Raw genomic sequence first — 24,034 nt, 5'->3', positions numbered from 1 at the left:
TCTGAAGTTTGCCTATTTTTTCAGGACTCTGCTAGTGTGTAACCCGGGGGAGATCAGCAACCACAAAGTGCTGCCTATAATTTTCTGCAATTTGTCACATGCCCTCTTCAAGCCCTGGTGAGATGGTTTTCTTTTGTTTTTAAGCTGCAGATGGTAGCAAGGTAGTTCAGGCAAGATAAGAGCAAAATGGAACCTTCCTTTAATTCCTCTAAGCCTGGAGGCTACACTAGCCCACCGATGTACTGTGTTCTTATTTTTTTCTGCATATGTATTTTGTTTGGCCCACGTAACCATTCATTTCCCACCCCCTCTTTTTGGATCCAACATTTAAAAATTAAATTTCTATTTACTCTTGAAAAATCTGGTGGCATGGGTCCCAGTTTCCTGTCGGGTAACATCTGAAGCTGAATACCTGCTGCCCTGCTCAGATGCGACCTACCTGGGACGTTCTGCTCGTCCCCATCCGGCTGGCTCCACTCAGTTCTGTCACCTGTTTGCCCCCACCATGGGAATTTGTGTGGGGTTCTACACTGATCCATTTACATCTTTAGGAATATGGATTGCAGCAGCCTGCTGAGCAGGACACTAAGGCTGTGTCTGGGCTTGGCACGGGAGTTATGATTAATCGCTGATGTTCTCTTTGGCCACACAAGGAGTGGGAGGCAGCACGGATGCCATGTGTTTGCCCTCTGTGATTAGTTAGCTCTCTGGTTTAAGCCTGTAACTTACCTTTAAATAGGATCCAGCCTGCTGCTTAGTGCACTTTCTCCATAAATTCTCGGAACCCAGTAGTGTTCACCTCATCTCAAAACCTCAAAACAAAGCCCTCCAGATGGAATCTCATTGACTCTCCAGAAATCTCATTACTCCCACCTCCTTTCATGGACCCTCAACCACTTTACAAGCAGTTCCTGAGGCACTTCAAACAGAGCCCCAAATAAGTGAGAGGAGGCATTGATAACTTGTAGTTTTAAGATGACATGTGATGTAGTAGCTACCACTATGGCCTCCATTTACTTATCTGTTTGTCTGCCTATCTAACAATCTATCCATCCATCCGTGCATCCATTTAGACTCCTAGCTGCCTGCCATAGAAATCAGGCCTGCAGATATTCTCCTTCTTCTCACAGTGGCTTTTCACATCCTTACCGTGGTTCTCTACCTACTGTCCCTTGGCCAACCTCTACAATTAGTGGAGGCCAGTATGCAGCCAACCCTTTCACACAAAATGGCCTACAAGAAGTGGAGGGGGAAGAATCTTGGTGAGCTGCTTTTTAAAGGTCTCCAACCCTTAAATGAAACCTCTTTGGTGCTTTTATGGATTCTGTTGTGAAGCCACAAGGACCCTTAAGAATAATGCCTGGAGCCAGCTGGTCTCTGCCATCATTGAAACCCATAGGGAGGAGCCCCACAGGCAAGGAACTGCTCTCTAGATGTCTTGAAGTCACTTGTATTTCAAAAGAATTCAGCTTACCACCACTGTGGCTTTTAGCCTCTCTAATAAAGCAGTTTTTAAAAAGCTAAAAACGTAATCTGCCTTTTAAATCTGCTCTTCCTGCTGAGTCTAAATGGGGTTGCAGTGAAATGTCTGGCCGGCATTAGAGTTCTCTGAAGCCAATCAGCTGAAATGGGGTTGCTTGGGAGTTTGAAATATATTTGAAAACACTCCAGGGGTGGTGCAAAATAACTGAACAAAGGTGAATTACATGAAAGGAAGAAGCAGGTGGAGGTTTATAGAACTAAAGAGTCCCTTGTATATTTTGGAAACATCAGTAATTGAGACAGGGATGCTGACCTTAGAAGTTCATCTATCTGATCATAAACATGGTTTTCACTTGGCATTAGAAAAAGATTGTACTAATGAATATGTTTTCAACTACACAGGCTGGAATGGCCAAGGTTGTATAAAATCCTTGAAGAAATACCTTAGTATCCATCCAAAGAGGCGCTGAGGCTAACCCAGGCCACAGGCAAGGACAGGTGTTAATATGATGTCTTCTCAGCAGCTTTGAGTAGGGCAGCGTCACAGATGTTCTTCATCCTATTGAAAAGGTAGAGTTCCCTGAGTGCTGATTTTTTGGTAAGACAAACTCTGGTTTGGGTCGTATCCCATGAGAAAATGAAAATCAAGGTAAGAACTGCCATGGCAAAATCTATGATAGGTAAACTGAATTTTTTTTTTGAATGAAGACAAAATTTAGATTGTGGCATGCAATACATTATAATTTCCTGAAAGGTGATGTAACTATGGATCAAAGTCATTTAGAATAAGGGTGACTTATAGAGTGAAAAACGTAAATTGTGGATTACCCAACAAAAGTGTAACTTTTCTGATAGGGCTAATTTGGATGACCCCCAAGGGACATCTCTCTAAGGCCTTACAAGAGGAGCAAGACCCATTTTCCATTAAATTTGCTGGTTGAGTGGCATGAGCTGCCTTAAAATTTTACTTGGCCAAAGTGACTTCTATACTTAAGGAGGAGGATAATTGAGCAGTGCAGGATACACTGAAAATAATACATCTCTATGCAAGAAAGTCTTTAATGTTGCCTTTCCTATACTTTCCTGTGTTTTCACTCTGTATGGAATATACAGAGAGTGGACCAAGTTGCCAGAAGCTCATGTTCTCTTTGTTGGATGATGGTTTGGGGTACAAACTTGAAAACACAGCTTTTGCCAGCACAAAATTGCTTGTTACCCTTTGAAGGCCAACGTGTGTGCTGAAGGAAATGCCTCAGAACACTTGAGAAGGTGGATGTGTATGAGTAAATTGCAAGGGACTGAGCATCGGTTTGGATAAGAATGGAAAAATTCAGTTGCTTAGCCAAGGCAGTTCCAAATGACTTTGATCTGGATATCTCAGGAGAAAGGGCTTGTGCCGTCCCAGCATTTTCTGGTTTGGCTGGGCAAAGCATATAGTAAAGAAATAAATACAAGATAAAACCCAAAGCTTTTAATGGGTTTTTAGACTTCCATTCTGGCTGCAAACGGGAGACAAAAGGCAAACAGATATTGTTTTAAAAATGCTAAGCCAGGCCTTCTTTAACCTCAGGAAAACATTGGGGTTTGATGAGGTTCAGATTTGGGGCAAGTTTCAGAACACTGTTTGTTCTAGCAACTTCCTCCCCATCTCTGTGGAAAGTGTTGTTCTGTTGTGGTTCTGGAAGCCATGCTCCGGAGGCTCTAGGCTGGGGCATCATGAGACAGGCTCCAATCTGTCATTTGTGCCTCTGCCCACACTTCCTTCAGTGTGTTCCTTGGAGCCAGGCCTCTCCCAACTGCACAAGCCTTTACATGACTAAGCAGAGCCCTTCTCGTCTGAACCTTTAGGGGAGAATCTCTACGTTTACCTCCCATCTCCAGGCAGCTCTTGTGCCCACCGTCCCTGGCTCCCTCGGAGGAGCATCTTCCACGTCCACCTTCAGCTGAGCTTCCTTCTGCTCCTCTAAGCTGCAGTTTGGATCTGGGGCTATTTATTATGTTCAGTTAGCAGGCTCTTTTGGCTGCATCACTCTTTCAGCTCTGGGAATCCACTACTATCTGGAAGATATTTTCTAGATGGAAAGATGGTGATGTTCCCTGTGAAATAAAAGGAGGACAGAGGAAATGAGTGTTTTGTAAGACTCTAAAATGCTCTGGGCATAGTCCTAGAAGCTTCATCAGGGGTCTCATTTAACCTTGACATCAATGTAGTATAATAGGATATAATATATTGTTGTAAAGATCAAAGAGATAATTCATGTAAGATACTTAGCACAGGGCATGGCACAGAGTAAGGACTCAATAAGTTGAGTTATTATGATTAATACTTAAATTTCTCCCTAGAAAGGAAGAGACTCATTAATATGTTCATTTTAGGCAGGGTTAGGGCTATTTATAGGGCTCCAGAAATATTTGCTGAATGACTGAGTGAATGGACTTTTGCCAGAAGTATCTTACCACTATTGCTGACTTTTTGGTTCACAAGATATAATTTGCCAGATTAATTTATGCCCCTTTATAAAACCATAGTTTTGAAGAATAATCTGACATCAAAATGGTAGAGATAAGGCAAAAATTTTTCCCATATTTCATCTGTTTCTTTTTCTTCATCTTATGTTATTAGCCCTAAATTCTAATGAGCCATATACTTCTTATGCTTGGATGAAATATAAATACACAACTTAGATATAACTGTTTGATAAACCCAAAAGAGAATGCAGTGTTTAGCAGACACAGAGACTAGGTTGAAATCAAGCCATGGGAATAAAAAAGTAAGAGTGTGAGAAAATAGAATATTGCCTGAAAAACGTTATAATAAAGGAAGCCAGTACAGGCAAATACTGCAAGAACAGCAAGGATTTGGAATGCAATTCCTTTCTGTAAATGGGGCAACAGGGAATAATGGGAAGCTCATAACTCCAGCACTTCCTTTCTCTGGATCTCATCCAGTTTTCTCATCTGTGAAATGAAGAAGCCATGTAGGTGAACTCCATAACTTTCTAGTTCTAACACTGTGTAATTTTATTTGATAATAGTAATTTACATTTATATAGATTTTTTACCCTTTGAAAACTCTTTAATATTGCCCTGTTAAATACAGGGCTACTACACTAGTAGATGCACATAGTAACTTGAGAGAGAAGAAATACAAAGGCCCAAATCTATATATTACTATAAAAATGTGATGCACCTAAATCTGTTGACAACTTGTCAATCACAAATGTAAAAATTAAATTTAACCTGTTATTTAACTGCCCAGGAAGTTAGAATGGAAGACCTTCAGAAACCATGGAGTTACCTTCTTCATGATGGATGCTGAAAGATAAAAGAATAGCCCCAAGGTCCCTTGGCTTCGTGTTGAGATCTCTGGACTCCCAATAGGCTACTCTTTACTCAACATCCATGTTACTAAATCGATTGCTCAATTGATTATATCAACAGTTCCATGCAACTCAGACAATCTTCTAAACAAAACAGAGAGTTGTAAGTAATGAAAGATATTAAAAGTCAGAGAAAGAAGAAATTTTGCCTGAAAAATGTCTGAGAAACTTAAATGATTTCTGTTTAGTATCATTTGATCTTACAAAGATTCTGGCTCATTTGTCACCTACAATCAAGGAAAAAGATGTCGTATCTGTGTTATTTTTGCTTCTTTTTTCTCCCAAATCTACTCTAGGAATATTTTGTGTTTACATCTTTATCTATATTCTCCTCTGTAAGACTGATGACAGAATTCTATTTCTCCCAATAAATTAAATATTAAATATTGAAGTTTTAAAAAACTGTTACATTATGTTTGAATTTATCCTCAAGAAATGCAATGCCAGGGATCAGAACTTTTTAATCCTTAATTTATTTTTGTGCTAGAAAACTAACATAGTTTTATGTACTGACATCTAATGTCTGAACGGTACATTAGTGTAATTTTCAAGATTTCAACATGAACATCTATTTTATATATTTTTTAAAAGACTGCAAAATTACATCTCTTTTTGGATATGATAAATTCTTATTGCAGCATGGAGCTCCTGTTAAAAAAATCTTTTGTAGAATTCATATGCTAAATATCAAACTAGGTAAGTGTCAAACTTTGTAGAAATATAAAAAAATTAGTGCTTTCAATTTTATTAGCATATAGAAGAAGGAATCCTGTGGCATACAACTGAATACTAAAAAATTTACAGTGGTGTTAAAGTAAGAGACACTTATCAAAACTCTTGAATATATAAATCATCAGGCTGGGAACTTGAGCAATTTCTTCCCCTTAGAAGCTTACCATCTAATACAGATCAAAGGTCAACAATATTTTCTGTAAAGATGCAGATGGTAAATATTTTCATTTCTGCAGGCCATGTAATCTCTCTTGCAGCTACCTAACTCTGCTACTATAGAATGAAAACAGCCACAGACAATACACAAAAGAATGAGTCACCATGTTCTAATAAAAATTTATGAATGGACACATGTTTGAATTTCACATTCTTTTCATGCATTACAAAATATTATTCTTGCCTTGATTGTTTTCAACCATTTAAAAACTTAAAAACTATTCACTTGTGGGCCACACAAAAACAAGCAGTGAGCCATAGTTGGCCTGTGGGCCATAATTTGCTGATCCCTGTAGTACATATGTATATAAATAAAATAGAACCCATGGAATAGCATGCTATGAGGGTGGACACATATGCTTTGGGAGTATAAAATAGAAGAGATTCATTAGAAAAGGCTGTAATGCTAATATTTGCATGGGTATAATCATTTTGTTTTCACACTTTTTTGAAATGTGATTTACATAAGGTAAAGCTAACTGCTTAAAAATTAATACTTGAGTGGCATTTAACACAATATTGTGCAACTTCCTCCTTTATCTAGTTCCAAAATATTTTCTTCACCCTAAAAGGAAATCTGCTCCCAATTCTTCTCTTCTCTCAGCCCCTGGCAACCACCAATCTCCTTTCTGTCTCAACTGACTTAACTGTTCTGATATTTCACATACATGGAATCATATGATGTGTGATCTTTCATGTCTGGCTTCTACTTGGCATGTTTTCTAGGTTTAACCACATTATAGCATGTATCAGGACTTCATTTTTATGGCCAAATAATATTCCATTGCCTATTTATACAATTTGTTTATCCATTCATCAGTTGATGGCTATTTGAGCTGTTCCCAGCTTTTGGTTATTTTGATTAATGCTGCTATGAACTTGCTTGTACATGTCTTTGTTTGAGTACCTGATTTCAATTCTTTTGGGTGTTAACCTAGGAGTGGAATTAATTGATCTTATAGCAATTCTATGTTTAACTGTATGAGAAATCATCAGAGTATTTTCCACAGCAGTTGAACCACTTCACATTCCCACCAGCAAGGTTCATCCTCACCAACACTTGTTATTTTATGGTTTTTTGGTTATAGCCATCCTAGTGGGTGTGAAGTCATATCTCATCGTGGTTTTGATTTGCATTTCTCTACTGATTAATGATGTTGAGCATCTTTTCATGTGCTTGTTTGGCCATTTGTATATCTTCTTTGGAGTAATGTCTGTTCAGTTCCTTTGCCCATTTTAAAATTGATTTTTTTTTGCCTTTTTGTTGTTGAGTTGTAAAAATTCCTTATATATTCTGGATATTAGACCCCTTTCAGATGTATGGTTTGCAAATACTTTCTCCCATTCTGCAGGTTGTCTTTTCATTTTGTTGATAGTTTATTTTTCTGTGCAGAAGCTTTTTTAGTTTGATGAAGTTTCATTTGTTTATTTTTTATTTTGTTGCTTGTGCTTTAGGTGTCAGATCTAAAAAGATATTACCCAGACTCACGTCAAGGAGATTTAGTCCCATGTTTTCTTCTAGGAATTTCATGGCTGCAGCTCTTACATTTAAGTCTTTAATCCATTTCAGGTTAATTTTTATGTGTTGTGTAAGATGGGGTCAAGCTTCATTCTTTCACATGTGAATATTCAATTATCCCAGCATCATTTATTGAAAAGACTGCCTTTTCTCCATTGAGTATTTTTGGCTTTCTTGTCAAATATTAGTTGACCAGTCACCTTGAGTTTATTTCTGGGCTCTCAATCCTATTCAGTTGTTCTGTTGGTCTGTTTTTATGCCAGTGCCATACTGTTTTGATGGCTACAGCTTTATATTATAGCTTGAAATCAGGAAGTGTGACACCTCCTGTTTTGCTCTTCCTTCTCAGGATTTCTTTGATTATTTGGAAACTTTTGTGGTCCCACATAAATTTTAGAACTGTTTTTTCCTACTTCTGTAAACAATGTCAATTGAAATCTTGATAGGGATTGCACTGAACCGATGGATGGCTTTTGGTGGTATTGCCATGTTAACAATATTCATTCCTTCAATCCATGAACATGAAATATCTTTCCAATTATTTGTATCTTATTAGATTTTTTTCATCAATTTCTTTTAGTTTTCAGAGTATAAATCTTTCATCTACTTATTTAAATTTATTCCTGAGTATTTTATTGCTTTTGATGATATTGTAAATGGAATCCTTTTCTTTCTTTCTTTGTTTCTTTGTTTCTTTCTTTCTTTCTTTCTTTGTTTCTTTCTTTCTTTCTTTCTTTCTTCAGAAAATTCATTATTAGTTGGATCTACACTAATTGAGTCAGAATAATTGTCCTGTGAAATTCACTTAAGGACACTGGGAGACAGTATCTCTTCCTACTAATGAATAGTTGTAAGAATGTGAGTTTGGGTGTGACTATGGTTGTGTTTTCCTACAAAAGGTGAGAACTTGTTGGAGAATGAATTCATAGCACTGAAGAAAGCAAATTTAAGAAACAGGGATGTATATTTATATCTTTATCTATCTGTTTGTCTGTCTGTCTATCATCTATCTATCCAGAGAGAGAAATGGAGAGAGAGAGAGAAAGGAGAGAGAGAAAAAAAATGACAAGTTGAGCTTCTGAGTCCAGTCAAGCTGAAATCAGCCATGTCTCCAGACTTCCTAGTTTTATGAGTCAATAAAAGTCCATTTTTTAGTCCCACTAGCTTGAATTATATATCTGTTACTTGTAGCTAAAGGAACCTCGATGAAAACCACAGTGGTAGAAGACAAGACTGCAGAATTACCTTCAGCTTTCTAATTTAAAAAGCTTGGGAACTTGTCAGTGTCTGACAGAAGGAGTTTATTGTCCGGATACTCCTGTCCTGAGTTAAGAACTGGGACACTGTTCTCACTGGAGACAGCTCTAGGGCCTGTACTCATTCTTTCAGATTTTGGCTTATTTCTGCAATTCTTTTCATGTCTCCTTTCTCCTTTGCTTTCAAATAATTTTTATTTCCTCTGCTTGTACATAGTCTTCAGAATATTTCAAGTTGCCCCTATATCAAGTATATCAGCAACTTTAATATGTCCATCTGACTTCCTCTCTATTCTTCATTTAAATAAAAATTATACAGCCCCCATTATGTTCCAGGTACTGTTCCATGTGCCAGGGATACAGCAATAAACAATTTAGGTAAGTTTCCTGCCCTAATAAAACTTCCATTTTGATGAGAGAAAAGGTCAGTAAACAGGCAAAGATTCAATAAATAAGACAGATTGTGATAGGGCCTATGATGGGAAATAATAGAAACTGGATAGAGAGTAACTAGGGTTGGAAATCACTTCAGATGGAGTGATAAATGAAGGTCCTCCCTGCAAACATGATGTTTAAATTTAAAATGATTTTAAAATAAACATCACAAAGAGTTGAAGGCAGAATATTCTAGGCAGCGAGACCAGCAAGTGCAAAGTCCCTGAGGTAGAGAGAGTTTGATGGATTCCAAGTACTAACAGAAGGCCAGTGAGGCTAAAGGGATTGGTATGAGGCAGGTTGGAAAGGGATGGAAATTCCAGATCGTGCAAAGTCTTGCAAATCAGGGCAATAAGCTCTTGAACTCTGAAGAACCTCTAAAAATGTTTAAGTATAGAAATGACATGGTTTGATTTACGTTTTATAAAGTTCACAATGGCTACTGTGTGGAGAATGAATTATAATAGGGCAAGAATGGAAGCAGAGAGACCAGCTTTGAGGCTATTGCAAAGTTAGGCAAGAGATGACTGTAGCTTGGGCCAGACTGTAACTTAGGAGGTAGTGATGAAAAGAAGCAGATAGACCAAAGCCATCAATAGAATTGGCAGAGCTTGCTAAGAGATTGGATAGAGGGAAGAGGAGGACTCAAGGATGCCTCCTAGGGTTTTGGCTGAACAAATAAGTGGATAGAAGTGCCTTTTACTAAGATGGAACAGACGAGAAAGGGGCAATTTGAGAAAATGTCTCCATAGATCTATTTTAGAAATATTGAGACTCAGTATGAGCTGTATAAAGAGGTCTGTATTGGACAAATTACCTTACCTCTGCTAAGAGATACTTCCAATTGGCCCAGTTCATCTTTTAGAGTCTGGTCACACTAGGTCATTCATTGTCTAGCTTATTGTCTGATTTCCTTGCATTAAGTGCTTCCACCTTTCCAATCAGCTGAGGCCATGGAGGGATGTAGGTTCATGCAATCCAATTCATAGGTCTGGTAAACACGCCCATGCACAGGGATAATAATATCTGCCTATTCTACCTCACAGGGCTATTATGGGGATTAAATGGGGATTCACTAGGTAAAAGTACTTTGTAAACTCTAAAGTGGTCACAAGTGTAATGAGTTTAAAGGATTTTGAAAGCTGTTCAATTTATCAAAGCTACACATTTATACCAGTTTTACTAAATCAGTTGAAAAATTATAATAAACTTTTATTTAACCAGACTGGTTGTTGCCAGATGCCCACAAAAATGCAGCAAAAACTCACATACTTCTGTGCATAGTGGAACGGAATTTTAGCACAAAGAGTAAATTGAGTCCACAAAACTCTAAATAACAACTTGAAAAGAATTATGTTTTATTTATTGAAGAGTAAGTCACCCCTAACACTCTTGTTGGCAATAGCCTACAGCCGATTGTTCTGTTGGTGCAAGGTCCATTTGTTGCTGGTACTCTGACCTCCCAGCAAAAGTGAGAGCCATTGCTTAAAACAAGAATAAAGGGTTGTTCCACCACCTGCTCCTCCCTCTCAGTTCACTATCCTGGAATTCAGCCTTCCTTGCTGCTGATCTGTGGCCCAGATTCCCTTATATCCAACCCTCTGGCCAGGGCTGGCTTCATAGGCATGTGACCTGTGCCACTGCACAGGGCTCTGTGCTCAGAACTGCCCCACACTTGGTTTATTTCTCTGCTGTCTCTGTTTTGAGATTTTTAATTTTATCTTTGAACTTGTGTTTCATTCCATGAGGTTTGATGGGACAATAAAGCATGCATCTGAGCAGAGGAGGTATGTGCAATGTAAGTCCCACTACTTCCAGCTGTCCCATTTGCAGATGGCATTCACAGGGTCCACAGAGTCCACCAGCACAGGACTCCAGTGGACTCATGATGCATGGGAGCTCAGCGAACTCTAGGACTGAGTAGCCGAGGCTATGAGTTGGGGGTTTGCCCCCACACTTTCTGTTAAAAACAGAATTTGTTTCATAAACAGGAAAAAGGCAATAGTATCCTAAGAAATGAAAACAACTGGGAACCCTATCATATCTTCTGTTATTCATATTACCACCCTGCTCCACTATGTCAGCCAAACACATATGTTGAAAATGATGGCATACAAGGAAAGGGAAAGATGGGGCAACCCAGAGTTCCTTCTCCTTTCAGTCTTTACACATCAGTAAGCTGAAGGTTGAGCATTTTGGTAGGATATATGCATATCAAGAAGTAAAATAAAATAATCGAGTTAGGTTTGTTTGGCATTTTAACTGTTTTGGTAAGAACAAAATACTTATGAGTTACTTTAACAGACAACAATATTGTATAATTAGCGTGGTCCTTTTTCAGCTGGAGTGAGTACTTTGAACTGACTTCAAATTAGTACATCTCTTTAGGAATCAAAATGCTCCTTCACAAATTCTACAGACAATGCTAATTCGCTTTATAGATTCTTTGTTCATTGACAACATCAAAGTTGTAAATCACCTTAATTTTTAGATTAATGTGGTTTAATTCAGTTTTACTGTACTCTTAATTTCTTAATGAATCACCAAAATGTCATCATATGAGAATTCTATGTCTATAACATCTGTTAGAAGAAAGAGCCCTTCCCTCTTCCAACAGAGGGAATCTTACTCGGAAAACACACCTGTATTTCTGCCCCCTCCTTACTGGCCCCTTGAGGAGGAGTGCCTTAATCTGATCACTGAGTTTGGAAAGAGAAGCTGGAGGGATACATTGGGAGTTTGGGAGTTGCAGATACTAACTACTGTACATAAAATAGATGAACAGCAAGGTCCTGCTGTTCAGGGAATTCAGGGACAGGGAATTATATTCAATATCTTATGGTGGTCTATAATGAAGAAGAATGTGAAAAGGAATACATATATAAAACGGAATCACTATCCTGTCCACTAGAAATTAACACAACATTGTAAAACAACTCTATGTCATAAAAAAGTAATTAATTAATTAAAAAAGAGAAAGTGAACAGGAAAGCCTACTCTTTCTTCTCCAAGCGTCCAGCCACCAGCAGGAGCACATCTGCTCCGCTCCTTGGTTCACGCGGGCAGTCTTCCCACGCGGTATGATCCAGACACTGGGCGGGTTTAGTCCTATTAGGAAGCCTGCCTGTCTGCGATAGAGGCCATATTCTTACAACAACTATGTTCTCTAATATGATGTCTTAAAAGTATTAAATGTTGTTTCTTTAAAATATTGAGGTAATTTCCCTTGAGAATGCAGTAAACTCTGAATTAAACTTTATCAACTTAAATTGAAGGTGATATGAGTTCTTATCCACCCGACCTTTTGTCTTATTTCTTATTTGGTTCAGAACTCAGGAGGGAAAAAGGGAGTACTATTTATTAGGCACTCTGAATTCCAACAAAGTCAACACTGTTACCTTTAATACTGGTGACAACTTCAGGAAAACTACATGATGAGATAAGATTAGTTGCCTTCATTTTCGTTTCCACTTTCATGTTCCTTTTATATCCTTTGTAGTTGGTATAAGGGCTTAAGCTTACAGGAGTTTTTCACAATGCTCCCAAGGAGACAAATAAAGGTGAGGCAAGTGAGGCTCTGAAACATGCCATGGAGTAGACAGACCAGGGCCTGTAACTGTCTTCTGAGAGGCGAGGCTTACTTCTTCCTGTCCCAGCCTTTCGAAGGGATCAGGAGAGAGGAAATAGCAAATTGGTTCAGTGAAATATCTCAGTGTTGGTCAGATTCAGCCACTGTCTAGAGGTGGAGGAAATGTTCTGCACAGAATTTACACTGAAAGTGGGAGATCTAAGATTAGAACAATCATATTATCTTAGCTTAAATTATTATTCTTTGGTAAAGCCAAGCTTGTCAAATTGTCCTAAGATATTTTCTAAGATCTATTATGCTAAGTAACCCCATTCCAGCCTCCCTCATCCTCTCTCACTTTTTTGTGAGAGGGGGCTACAAAATGAACCATCTAATTCCATCACTTTTTGAAGACAGTCTCTATCAATAAACATGGAGATGAGAATTTCAGAACCACCTTCCTTCATCCCTTTATATCAAATTCTCAAACAAAACTAATTTGGCTCATAAAAGTCTTTCAATTTAAAACTTTCACAGCCAACTTTTCTTTGGCAGAGAAAGCTCTGTGAAGCCTAATGAGCTCCAGATAATGTTGGAGGTGGTCAGCCAATGCTCAATGGATTCTGTAAAGTCCCACCTTGGGTTTCCTCTTTTAATGATGTCCAAAATAGACCCATTCATCTATTTTTAAACTTTCTAAAATTAGCAAGAGAAAAACAGAGTAGCAAGCCGCAGCCATAGGCTACTTCATTACCTCAGTTATTAGCCTGACAAAATAAGTGACTTTCCATTAAACAGCAGTGACAGCAAAGAAGGAAGGTTTAGAGGTCAATAGCTCCTGTGATACATATCCCTAAATGCAGCATTTCTCCAGGGACTGTTGGAATTAACTGCTGACAAGCTAATTGCTCTTATTCCCTAATTAACCAAGTCTTGCTTCATTAGTAGCTTGTCGCAATTGGACAACATTTTCAAGGATCTAAAGATCTACCCAATAATAATTAGTAAACAACTGAAATAAAACCAGCCTCCACTTGTTGACAAGATTAATTGAATAATTATTGTTTCAGTGAGAATAAAAAGAGCAAGGAAATAGAGCTAAGAAATCTGCACTACGATTTCCTCAGAAACACACGAAAGCTTTCTATTAAGAAGAACTGCTGAATCTGATCAATCAAAAGAATCCCAACGTGGAATGTAATGTTGAATTTGTTATAATTTATTGGGTTTTAACTATTTTCAATAAAGGGTCGTTTTTCATATATACACTTAACATCTGTATATATCATTTAAAACACTAACCATATGGATTAATTTTATTTATTTTTTTAAAATTTATTTATTTTTAACATTTTTTATTGATTTATAATCATTTTACAATGTTGTGTCAAATTCCAGTGTAGAGCACAATTTTTCAGTTATACATGAACATATATATTCATTGTCACATTTTTTTTTCTCTGTGAGCTACCATAAGATCTTATATATATTTCCCTGTGCTATACAGTATAATCTTGTTTACCTATTCTACAATTTTGAAATCCCAGTCTATCCCTTCCCACCCACTGCCCCTTTGGCAACCACAAGTTTGTATTCTATGTCTATGAGTCTATTTCTGTTTTGTATTTATGCTTTGTTTGGTTTTTTTTTTTTTAGATTCCACATATGAGAGATCTCATATGGTATTTTTCTTTCCTCTTTCTGGCTTACTTCACTTAGAATGACATTCTCCAGGAGCATCCATGTTGCTGCAAATGGCGTTATGTTGTTGATTTTTACGGCTGAATAGTACTCCATTGTATAAATATACCACATCTTCTTTATCCAGTCATCTGTTGATGGACATTTAGGGTGTTTCCATGTTTTGGCTATTGTAAATAGTGCTGCTATGAACATTGGGGTGCAGGTATCATTATGAAGTAGGATTCCTTCTGGACATATGTCCAGGAGCGGGATTCCTGGGTTATATGGTAAGTCTATTCCTAGTCTTTTGAGGAATCTCCATATGGATCAGTTTTAAACAGGCATCTTACAAATGCTCAGCACAAACATAACTCTGCAAAAACTAATGGATTCAGTGAAGCATATTGTATGCTGAAACAACTTTTGGCAAGTATCTCAGAACAATGTGTTTGGTTTAGTTTGACTTAATAGCTGTGATTTTCGAAATTGTTCAACTGCTTCTTGAGCACTTAGTGCAAAAGACAAAAATTTACATCAGCTTCCATGAAAATTCTTCTTGTGTGTGGCATAATTAAACACTCTTGTAGATTTTGAAGTTAAAAAATTAGACCACTGCGGATGGGCCATGATTTCGTTGTATTCGAGCCTGTTTTTTTCTTGTCAGAAATAATTTCAAGCACACAACTCAAACTGTCAGTTAAAAAAAAAGAGTCCTGGCTGTCTCGGACATGATAGTCCCCTCTGGAAACCTGATAGACTGTTAGTAAAAACCCATTTTAGAAGGTCTGGAAATTGGCCGACCCCTTTATCAGTGGGAAATAAGATCTCCCAGACAACTACAGGGATGTCTAGCTGTCTTCTTACAGGAAGAAGAGGGGAGTCTACCACTCTCTTCCAAAAATGGGCTGACAATACCAGGCAAGCTTCAAAGCCGAGGGGAAGTTCTGAGTGGGGAATCTATAATTTAGGTGCTCAACCTCCTCCATGTCACAACTTTACAAAACTTACTAAAGGGGAATTTACTTTATCCCAACAAATTATACTAAGGCAAGGAAATAATGATAATGATCATATAATCAGTGGCAGCAGCCATATAATAAGCAACTGGTAGTGCTACATACTATACATGCATTATTACACTGAATCCATACAAGGGTTCTGCGCATTTTCTCTTCTCCCCAGTTTATAGATGAGGAAACTGAGGCTCAGAAAAGCCAGGTGTCCTCTAAAGAGTCACACAGCTAAAATCAACAGATGCAAAGGAGTCATGACTTGTCTTGGTATAAGGGAAGAAATATCTGTTATCTAAGAAGCACAAACAATAGAAGAAAAGCAGCAGTTAAAGTCAATAACCATGAAAAAGAATATGAAAATGAATATATGTATATGTATGCATAACTGGGACATTATGCTGTATACCAGAAACTGACACATTGTAACTGACTATACTTCAGTAAAAATAAATGACTAAATAAATTAATAAATAAAATTAAAAAGTCATTAACTAAAGTGAATATATAGGGAATTTGAATAGACCTTAGAATACTTATCCTTTATAACTTTTCCACTTAGAAGACAAATTCCACTTAGACCTCATCAAAACAAGGACACAAAACTGTATCTGAAGGTCCCACCTGAGACCTATGTCTGCCTCTGCAATATAGTAGCATGAAGATCTTCCCAGCATTTGCCCAACTGAGGGGGAATGGCAGATAAACGGTGATTGGTAGTTAAATGAGTATTACATTTGTATCAAGCATATTGTAAAATCTGAGAAAATGCCAAATCATTCAAAATAAATCTACTTACTACTTGCAAAAAAAGAAAGAAAAAAGGAAAGAAAGTCACACAGCTGATGAATGGATCAAACCTGGTCTCTCTGGCTCCAAAGCCCTTGTTGTTTGGTAAGGACGGTAGACAAGAGATTATCTATGAGAATCAAGGTTATATAGAATAGATGATCCAGAATTAAACAGTACGATTTCGGGAGAAGAAAAAAAATCAGCTCATCTGGGATAGTGAATTGCAATTCACATCTCACTGAGAGGCTACATTGGTCCTGGGGCAGAAGTTAGTTAAATCTGTGCTCGCTGTGAACTGAGAAGGTGCTGGGGGTATCTTTTCTTTTTCTACATTAATCTCCATGCTCAGATGGAAGAGCCTGCCTGGCTTCTATATTAGGAGCAGCAGTGGCAGCGGTACAAGGCAGCCTCACGGGCTAGTAGAAGCTGAATTTTGGTAGACGGGGACCCAAATGTTTGGGCATAGCTCAAAATGGGCGAGGGATGGAACAAACTCTAGCTGGCAGGAAGTCCATGTGCTGGAGAGGAAAGAACAATAGGCAGGGAATCAGGAAATCTGGGTTCATGCTGACCTTGCCCTCTGATTAAACTTGGGCAGATGACTTCAGAGCCAAGTGGTTCTTAGCCTAGGTGGAAGCAGACCACTCTCTCTCAGTAGCTGACTTTAGTCAACACAAGGATGAGGGGGCATGACAGGCACTCAGCTAAGAAGCTAAGGGACTACCATGCAAAGGTCAATCCTACATAGTAAAGACTGCTCCTGCCCCCAAATGCCAATAATGCCTTTGCTGAGGAACGCTGAACCCAATCTCCAGTTTCTCCATTTGTACATGGAAGGAGTGGTACTTACTCAGAAGGGCAGGTCAGTGCAGCAGGTGGGCTGCTGGTGGGGCTCTGCTCCTGACCAGAGCACATCCAGGTGGCTCTGTTTTACATCTTAGGTTTCAGGGTGAGCCTTCACTTGAGGAAAGGATTCCTTAATTTAAATAAAAAAGAGTTTGAAAGTCAGTGGATTAGAAGAATGCTAAGCCCTTTTCTATTCTGGGTATTTGTGAGCTGAGGAAAATCGAGGCTAAAAGTGAGAAAGGAGAGTTGTAATGGGAAAAGGAGTGAAGCCTGATAAGATCTGGGAGAACAAATGACCAGGCCCAGCTGCACACAAAGTCTTTGATTGGCTGATGACCTGATGGGTCACAGCTATAGAGGGGTTTGACATCACCCTTTCAAATGCAGATGCTGTCTCACTGGATTAGTGGCCAGAACTGGAAGTCTCCTTAAGGCTCCTCCTCATTATGATAGGATTCGAAAAAAATTCTTGTTATAAGTGTACCTGTTACAAAAATTTTATGCAAATCAAAATCTAAAAGTTGAAATTTATGTTCAATGAAACATAGGAGCTTGCAGTAATTCTCCCCTGGAAAGTGAAAAAAAATCTTTTAATTCACGTAATTACCTGCAAACTGCTTTATCTGTTTCTATTGTGTTTCCTTAAAGTGGTGGATGGTTTTGTTACCTACAGAAGATCACATATTGCTGGGTTGCCCTTCAAATACTTCATTCCAACCAGACTACCTCAAGGGGAATAGATCTTTTATTTTTTCTTAGAAACACTTCAGAAAAGAGAACTAAATAAATGGTAAGTGGTCTTGAAAGTGGAGAAATATAAGGAATGAGTGAAAATTTTTTATTATCTATTAGACAGTATTTCTGGCTGGCTGGCTAGCTTGCTTGCTTTCTTTCTTTCTTTCTTTCTTTCTTTCTTTCTTTCTTATAATTCTTCTCAGTATAGCATATGAATTATCTAAATATATAAAATTGATCTTATGTCTGTCTCTTGCAGCTCTCCAACAGAACTAAAGAAGACATCCCACTTAGCGGCTGGTGTGCTATATTAGCAGTCATTGTTTGCAAGTGAACATTTAAAAGGCCCATACTGTATTGAATAATGTAAAGAAATAAAGAAACAAACATAAATAGAAAATGCCCATGTATTTGCAAGCACCAGAACGTATTAAGGGCTCACTGTCTCTACAGAGCACTCTGCACGGTGCTCTGTAAGGAACTGTAAGGCAGGTGAGGTGAAATGTGCTGTCCCTGTTTACGATCCTGCTGAGGAAACAAGATACAGCCTCACAGGAGAGACAACAAACGCCACGAGGCACAAGGCGGGATACGATCATTCTGCTCATGTACTGAATACCTATTATGGGCAGCACGATAGACTCGTAAGCAGTACTAAGAAGCAGCACTACCGATGTGGCTTAGAGGCACCCGTGGTTGAATCTGAGTTTGGTCCTGCTGCATTGGGGAGGATGTGGTTTACCTCAGAGAGCAAGCTGCAGGTGACAGAACAGGTAGTTACATGGATGGTGGGCTCTGTTCCCTCACTCCTACCTGGAAATTTCCTTCTAACATTAAAGTCCTTCCTCAACCCTACATCTGTTGATGCAACCAGACAAGAAATACATGTGGGAGAGGAGCCAAGTTCCAAGTGTCTAGAGTGACTGCTAGTGTTCTTCGTGTCCCCTAGGTTTCCAAGACTTTCAGAGGGGGAGACTGTCGAGTGTGATGCAAAGACTCTGCATGGCCACTTCTGCCCAGTCTGCCCTATTTTCCCCAGCTCTGTACAAATTCAAGTTCTTCTGGCTTGTGAGCTGATTGCCACTCCAGGGGCATGTGTTAGAGCCTGTTGGATTGTCCCTGGTAGCCTCATCAACTGCCTCAATGTTTGACCTTTTCAGGGCCTAACATGAGTGCTCTGAGGACTTGAATTTTGTACTAATATTCTTATTCTTTATACAGGGACCAGACAGGCACACATAGCCCTCTGTTCTGAAAAACTTTGAAATAAGTAGTTGCATGTTCAGGGAAAGCCATACAGTATAACTTCCCCAGGTTCCCAGAAGGGCATTTCCCTTATCAGCTCAGTAAGCCCACGATTCCATATCCTAGCATTTATCTTTTTCCATTTAACCTAAGACTCTACTTTTTGTAAAAATGAAGAAGCTTTTAGGAAGTGGTTACAAATCTTACCAAAAAAATAACGTGCAGACTTGCTTTACTGTAATTTTCATATATATATTTATCAGTTATTTATAGGTTAGTATTAACTATTTGCTCTTTCCTTTCAGAGCAGGTATCCCCTTCTCTCTCTCTCTCTTATACACACGCACACTTAGATTGGCTGGTGGGTCAGTCACCGCATGGTTACCAATTCTTCTCACCATCGCTTTCACTGCCTGAATCCAAATGAGACATTCCTTGTGCATTCATTCTATCTTTCTGTCTTCCAGGACAGGAAGGACAAAGCCCAAAGGCACAGGATGGCCTTGGCCTGCAGGGGAGAGACTGAAATTGCTCTGGTACTTTCCAGCTGAGACATATGTCTGCTTGGCTCCTAAGATGCTAAATGAGCTGGAAACCACAGAGAAGTCTGAGGACTGGAGACTCCAAATTAACATTTTGACTTTTGCAGTGTTTTTCAAGATATGTTTACTTGTGTGATATTGTTCAGAAAATTATATTTATGTTGATAATTGCATGGAAATATTTGTAAAATTTAACAATGGTTTTAATGGCATACACACACCCCTGTGACCCTGGGAAACTGTTCCCTCACCAGGAGTATGGTTGAAACATGGGGTGTGTTTCAAACAGGACTGCTAGACAGTGCTAGAACTTGTAAAAGAAGCTAGCTAGATCAAATCAGTGTGTGTGTTAATGGTTAGTTTTGCCTCCCTACACACACACACACACACACACACACACACCTTTTCAGATTGGGTTAATTTACCTATAGTGCCTTAGTTAGATCTTGCATTTCCATCAGATTCTCACTGCAACTGCTGGTGGATTCCCAGGACCTGTGTTGGTCCCATTAGCTGCCTTTCCATGGCTACTACACAGCAGGCCAGTCTATTATTACATCAGCTTCACTCAACGTTACAAAGAGATCTGTTTCTACGTGGGCAGATCCTCTGAGTGCTGATTTCAGACCAAAGCCTGCTGCTCTGTTAGCGTTCTCTCTCCATACGCCTGAATGCAGAACCCCAGAGATGAGGAGATGAATGGAAACGGAAACAGACCTCGACTTGAGCAGATGCAATGACTGCTTCACAAACTTCATTTGCACAGAGATCAAAAAGAAAGGGTGACAGTGGGCCCTCAGTGAAGAAGAATGTGTTACAGAAGATGCTTTTCCTATTATAGGAGGAGTAGCCTGGCTTGACAAAGTGGATTTTGTCCTCACTGATCTTTTTCTTAAAATTCACATTTATCATGAATGTGTGGTCAAGAGCGGCATGCACTTGGTTATGCCATGCTTTCCAATTGATTTCTAGCTTTTGAATAGATTTTAATTCAAAAAAATTTTTCATGGATTCTTGACTTATTTGCAGAGTGACCACTCATTGGTGGAAATTATATTTGGGTAACTATGGATCCTAATGACTTGAGTTCACAGCATAGATATCAACTATGTACGTTCTTAATTGTTTGAATCTATTTCCCTCCATCCAGATCAACTTAACCTGTGGCTGAAAGGCCCTGGGGTGGGTGGTGGGGTGGTGGGGAGGAGTAGGGAGATGAGGAGGGGCTGGGGAGTGAGGAGGCTATCAGTCTTCAGCTTTTCCCTCATTCCAGCACCCGAAGGAGGCAGGGCTGGTTTAGGAGGGCTAGTTTCAGTCCCAGATGTCTCCAGCTGTTTGCAGCTTTCTTTAGAATGTGGGTACTTGATGTTCCTTTTTTTCTGGCCAGTTTAAGGGCAAAAACATAAGGTCATCTTTTCATGTTGCAGAATGATTTGGGAATCATTTCATTTCTCTATTAAACAGAAAAAACAAACCAGAACATTTTAAATAGCATCAGATATACTTGTTCCTGAGAGTTTTGCTAGAAATTGAGTCTAACAGTTTTTGGTCTGGTACTTTTTATAGGGAAAAGTCTTATTCTTGGTCCTCTTTTTCAACTTTCTTCCATAGTTAAGCTATTCATTTATTAATATTTTTCATCCCCTTTAAACTTTTTCTTTTTCTTGAGGTATAGGGGCACATATAGTAAAATGTAAACATCTTAAGCATCCAGCTTGATGATTTTTACATATGTATAAACACATGTGACCATCAGACAGAACAAGAAACAGACATTTCCAACGCCCCAGTAGGCTTCCTCATTCCTCTCCCCAAAGTAACTATTATTTTAATCACTACCACGTATATCAGTTTTATTTGTTCTTGAACGTCATCCAGCATGTACTCGTTTATGTCTGGCTTCTTTTTTGCTCATTAGATTTCTAAGATTCATTTATTGGTATGTAAAAAGTTGCTTGTAAATACATAAAGAGTTACTGAATGTATTATCTTTCCATCAAATCTGAGGAAAATACTTGAGAAGAGACTGTAACCAAAATGAAATTAATCAAAACAGAGAATTCAATGTTAGGAAACATGAAGAGACACAGAGAGGGGCAAAGGAGGATGAAGTATTTTCCCATCTTTGTAAATCCATAATCATTATACATAATGCATAATGATCCTCGAACAGAGGGCACATACTGACTGCAAACAAATAGTGCTAATCTGGAACTAAACCGAGCACTAAATCTCTGCACCACCTAGGCACGTAACAAGAGGAATGGGAGAGAAAAACAACATGGGAAAAGACTCATATGGGGAGGGGAAAAGAATGTAAGAAGGAAATATGTTCCAAAGAGCATTTCTTTAGAGAAAGTAGTAAAGAAATGAAAGACCAATGGCTTGTTGGAGAGAAAACAGTTGGTATTTACTTCTTCTGTCACAGTTGAGTAAAAGGTGCTTGCTTGTGACCTCCAGAAAAGGAACAGTGAATATTTATGGATTAGAAAATTACAGTGGCATTCTTAAATAATAGGAGATGGTGGTGGTGGTGATGGGGATTAAACAATAGAAATAAAACAAACAAATAAAGTACAAATTAATAAAATAAAATGAAACAAATAAAAGCAAGAATGTAAGCTTTATGTTATTTGACTGAATTCTCTCTTTCAAAAGCAGGCTAACAAGCTGGATGTGCTGTTTACAAAAAACATACTAAAAAAGTGATAGGCGTTTGGTTCTGGTTAAGATGAAGTAAGCCCACCACAGCCTACCTTTTCCACTGATTCCAAATAAAAATCTGAATAACCTACAAAAAGCAATGAAGCACTTGAAAAGAATGTATATTCTGTTTTTTCAGATGTAATGTCCTGAAAATATCAATTAAGTCTAACTGTTCTAGTGTGACATTTAGTATCTCTGTTGCCTTATTGATTTTCTGTCTGGAAAACCTGTGCAATGAAGTTAGTGGGGTATTAAAGTCTCCTGCTATTATTGTGATCCCATCAATTTCTCCCTTTATGTGTGTTAGTATTTGTTTTATGTATTTAGGTGCTCCTGTATTGGATGCATCTATGTTAACAAGTATAATAGCTTCTTCTTGCATTGCTCCTTTTATCAATATATAGTGTCCTTCTTTATCTTTCTCCAATGGCCTTTATACTACTCAGTCGTAAAAAAGAATGAAATAATGCCATTTGCAGCAACATGGACGATGGACTTTGAGATTATCATACTAAGTGAAGTAAGCCAGAAAGAGAAAGAAAAATACCACATGGTATCACTTATATGTGGAATCTTAAAAAAAAATGACAAAAATGGGCTTATTTACTAAACAGAAACAGACACAAAGACACAGAAAACAAACTTATGGTTACCGGGGGAAAAGAGATGGGAGGGATAAACTGGGAGTTTGGGATATGCAAACACTATTATATATAAAATAGATAAATAAGAAGGTCCTACTGTATAGCACAGTGAACTATATTCAATACCTGGTAATAGCCTACAATGAAAAAGAATATGAAAAGGAATATATATATATAATTGAATCACTATGCTGTACTCCAGCAACTAACGGAACATTGTAAAACAACTATACTTCAGTAAAAAGAAGCAATGAAGCAATGAAGAATCTGAGAAGTAAACAGTAGCATACATGGGAAGGAAAATGAAGAATGGTCAGTAAGGATGAGTTTCCTGTTTTTTTTCCTCCCCAACATAATATTAACAAATAGAATCCAGCAACATATAAGGAGGATATCACAAGTGAGTGGGATTTATCTTAAGAAGGAGAGGCTGGTTCAACATTTCACAATTAATCAATGTAATTCACCATATTAACAGACTAAAGAAATGAAACTGCATCATCAACTCAGTAGATGCAGAAAAAACATTTGACAAAATTGGACATCCATTCGTGATAAAAAAAAAACTCTCAGCAAAATGAAAATAGAAGGAAATTGTCCTTAACCTTATAAAGAATAAGATATAAGTTTATTAAAATTCATTCAAAGAGAAATGGGAAACTTTAATGGAACAATTATGTTAGAAGAAATTGAGAAGGTGACTAAATAGTGCCCATTGACAAGATAATGGGTAAACTGTACTTAATCTTCTCAAGTTATTTAAAGGATCCTACATTGGTATTTCTCAGTCCTAGAAACTCACTAGGATCACTTGTGGAGCTGTTTTTTAAAAATTTAATTTAATTTTAAAATATTGTTTTCTGGTCACTCCCAGACTACTTGACTCAGAATTTCTAGGAACCAGGCTTGAACATTATTATTTCTATAAAGCTCCCCTAATTCTAATGCACAAAATAGGTTTTCCAACCATTGTTCCAGTCTACTGACAAAGATGACGAATATAGTCCCCAAATCATTTTATAAAGCCAGCTGTAATTTAATACCCCAAACAAATAAAGAAAACTAGAGACTAACTGCTTATGGGTACAGAAGGAAAAATTAAAATAATGTAGTAGGAAATAGAATCCAGTAATATATCAAAAGATACATTTATTTTGTTTGGTGTAATGAACTGAAACATTTGTTGTTGTAATGAATGATATTAAATTAATCAAATTAAAGTAGAAGGACTATATTATCAAAC

General features: G+C 38.0%; 1 long non-coding RNA gene across 1 annotated transcript; it reads right to left on the bottom strand.

Annotated features, from left to right (window-relative positions):
* Nucleotides 1-1,925: 1,925 nt before the first annotated feature.
* On the bottom strand, nucleotides 1,926-17,038 carry LOC140697428 (uncharacterized). The gene is made up of 3 exons (XR_012074480.1): nucleotides 16,924-17,038; nucleotides 3,351-3,579; nucleotides 1,926-2,041 (listed from the first exon to the last, which is right to left on the bottom strand). It is a non-coding gene; the product is annotated as an uncharacterized lncRNA (long non-coding RNA).
* Nucleotides 17,039-24,034: the final 6,996 nt, after the last annotated feature.

Source organism: Vicugna pacos, chromosome 7 (assembly GCF_048564905.1).
Source record: "Vicugna pacos chromosome 7, VicPac4, whole genome shotgun sequence".
NCBI lineage: Eukaryota > Metazoa > Chordata > Mammalia > Artiodactyla > Camelidae > Vicugna > Vicugna pacos.
This window is presented reverse-complemented; position numbering and strand designations above follow the sequence as displayed.